Raw genomic sequence first — 3,555 nt, forward strand, 5'->3', positions numbered from 1 at the left:
TCACTTCCATCATATTTGACATCTTACTCTTACTTCTTTCAGTTCATATCCTTGCTTCCCATCCCTTTTTATCTCCCCTGAATTTCTTCTAATTTCCCTCGAACATCTTTCCTTTCCTTTCCTACTTACTTTTCCTCTCTTTGAAAATTTCCCCTTCCTTTCCCTCCCAACCATTCTTTGTCTCTCTTTTCCTCACTTCACCTACTTTCCAGACTGCCCATCCTTCCTTTAATTTTCCATTAATTTTCTTTAATTTCCTTAATTTTAAATTGTAGAACCTACTAAATGGACCAATTCAATCTTTCTAGTATTATTCGATGTCGCACATTAAAATACGGGTGTGCGTAAATGACTTCGACGTGATAAATCTTTCTCACACGCACTTGTAATTAACTGGCCGTTGATCACGCTCATTTAATTATACGACTAGTACCAGCATGGTATGTGTATACGTTACTGTATCGAATTTTATACGTAACCACACATCTCTCCAATATCAATGTCAATCAAGCATGTGAAAATTTTACTAATTTTTAGGTACCATCAAGTGGTGTAATTTGGGACATGTGAAGCAAATTCGGAGATTACTAAATAATATTCCAAATTAATTCACGTGCTTTTAACAGGGATCTAAAATCAGTTAACGCTAAAACTGATGTCAGATTCTGGTTAAGACTATCTCAAGTAATTAAAGAAATTAGAAATAATATATTTTAGTAGTATTTTCCAAAAGAATAAAACACGTTTTTTTAAATTCTGGGCATAATTAACAATATAAGGCGTATCAAGCGCTCCTTTAATATTTCTTTTTAAAATTAGCAATAAAATATAAATTAGAGAATTACTTTTTGAATGTTATACGCATACAATTTCGATCAACGAATATTGCCGATCCTGAGCAAAAATGGTCGAAATAAATAGTTTTATATCTCTGTCAAAAATTCATGTATTAAAAAAATCCAACGTGGTTTCAAAGTTCAAGTCATTATCTTTGAAACGTAATTAAGATTGTAAAAAAAATGAAAATTCAATTTATTGAAGTAAAAAAATTATTATTGTTTTTTTAAACATTTTTTGTTCTCAATAAAAAAGGTGTGTGTTATTCTTAAAGGAACTTGTAGATTTAAAAAATAAAATTAAAATAGATGCGTATTCACATTTTCCTCAAAACGAGCCCAAGGTGAATTTTTTTTTTGGCCGTTTTAAAGTTATGACATTTAAAAAAAAGTTCGCCGCTGAATATCTTGGAATCTATGCATCGCGTATAGTAAAAAAACTCTACAGAGAACAAATGTTTGTTTTACATGTAGAATAAGTATTTGTGAAGGAAAAATAATGTAAAATTTTTTTTTCCTTTCTTACCTTTTTTCTAAATTAAAATTTTGTAACTTCTATAAATAAAAAATATTATGGTAAAAAGGAAAAAAAAAATTTCAAACATTATTTTTGTTCACAAATACTTATTCTAAATGTAATAAGAAAGATTTTTTCTTTTTTAATTTTTTTATATAATGCATAGATTCCAAGATATTCAGCATTGAAAAAATGTAAACAAATTCAAAATTTATTTTTTTATAGTAAAAAAACAATAATATTTTCAATTTTGTTTTGCTCCCAAAAAAACTTGTGTAATTTCTTAAGGAACTTGTAGATTTAAAAAAGCAAAATGAAATATATGCGTATTTATATTTTCTTAACATAAGCCCCAGATGAAAATTTTTTATTTTGAAGGTGATGAATCAAACTTTAAAAACACGTAGAATTTTTTTAAATATATGAATTTTCAACAGAGATATAAAACTTTATTTCGAGCAATTTCGCTCAGGGTGGCAATACTCGTTGGCCGGTAGTGTAAGCCTATTTTTTTGGAGGTACCAAAAAACCCCCATGTGTGTCTTTTTTTCTTATGGGAAATACTTGTTGAGCGCTATGGTGTCTGTGCCCCCTCTGAATAGCATTTTTTTTAAAACCATAAAATTTGTATTTGTTTCTTTTTTTATTCAAACTACTTAACCCCCACCTAGACTAGAAAAATATTTTCTTGGAATATTGCGGGACTGCTAAATATTCATGACCCAGATCAACTTTCTGCCATAAATCGTGTGGAAGGTGGGGGCCGTAATACTATAAGTCGTACGCATTTTATTCCATATCATACGGATTGTAAATTATTCATGGCAAGTGCAATGACAGGAAGGACGGTCTTATTACAGCCTTTACATTTTCAAATATGCTGACTTCTATGTATGATAAATATTGTACTAAAAATAAAAATTTTTGAATTTTAGGATTTTATTTTGAAAAATAAAGAGTTACTAACAAACAATTCTTTGTGGAGTATTAAAAGTGCTGAAGAACAAGAAAAATGCTACATGTAAAAAAAATTAATCAAGTACTTACATGAATCTTCAAAGTTTATTTATTTATGCTGAAGGTAATCAAAGTTGTGAGATTACAAAATACAGTCAACTACGAATTTTACAAAATTGAGGAATAAAAGTATCTTTATTAAATAGGTTTGAAAAATATTAGTTTATATTTTATACAAAAAATTCATTTTATGTTTGAGGGAAGTAAAAAGGAAAATAAAAAAAAGTGATGGGCCTGACCAATTATTTTTTATTTTTCTAAAGCATCAATACATTTTTTTCGTATCAAACTATTTTTTAAGTGATTCAATTATTACAGCAATAATTAATCCTACGACTATAAAAATAAAGGATGTTTTGAAATGCTGAAGTCAAAATAAAATAAATTAATCGTAATAAATTAATCGTTTTTTCCATATTTCAAAAAATTGTATCTGTTCTGCATATATTTTTCTAAAAATAGAGAATTTTTTTTATACTCGCATCCAGTCGCAGTAGCCCTCTGTGTTTGTAACCAAAAAGTCCGAGCTCGATTCCTGAGTGTGACATTTTTTTCCAAATTTATATTTCCGTTGAAATTTTTTTTTATTGCAATTAAATATTGAACTTATTTAAGTCGAGCCTATTCATTTATTGTCAATTACATTCTTCATATGAAAAATTTATTTTGTCAAATCATACCACATTTGTTTACATATAGTTAAATATTCATATTTTGCTCATCATTATTTTCATATAAGATGAAAGTAAAATATTTAAAAATGGTGCAATAAGAACAAAATAAATATTTTAATATTAAGAAATAGTATAATAAAATTATATAAAAGTATAATATGAATAAAAACAATTTTGTTTCATTATTATGGAAATATTAATATTTTGAAATTAAAGTAATGAGTGACGTTTTTTAACAAAAATTGCATAAGGCATCAAAATTAATCGCGGATATCGCAGTACCTACATGTCCTTGAAATTTTACTCAAAGGGCGGAAGGGCAGAAAAAACGTCTGCGGACAAATTGATTTTCGGAAAACAATTTTTATCTTATTTAGACGTATTTTTAAAAATGATATTCAATGAAATTTGGCATCAAACTGCCGTTTCCGATTTTTAATCATTTATAAATTTTTTAAAATTTATTAATAAAAAAGAACAGCAAAATACAAATTTTTTATTTTCAATAGTA

At 27.1% G+C, this 3,555-nt stretch overlaps 1 long non-coding RNA gene across 1 annotated transcript; it reads left to right on the forward strand.

The window, feature by feature from the left end:
- Positions 1–334: 334 nt before the first annotated feature.
- LOC117177647 lies at positions 335–2,363 on the forward strand. The gene is made up of 3 exons (XR_004467730.1): positions 335–440; positions 538–684; positions 2,289–2,363. It is a non-coding gene; the product is annotated as an uncharacterized LOC117177647 (long non-coding RNA).
- Positions 2,364–3,555: the final 1,192 nt, after the last annotated feature.

This window comes from Belonocnema kinseyi, chromosome 8 (genome assembly GCF_010883055.1).
Source record: "Belonocnema kinseyi isolate 2016_QV_RU_SX_M_011 chromosome 8, B_treatae_v1, whole genome shotgun sequence".
NCBI classification, from domain to species: Eukaryota; Metazoa; Arthropoda; class Insecta; order Hymenoptera; family Cynipidae; genus Belonocnema; species Belonocnema kinseyi.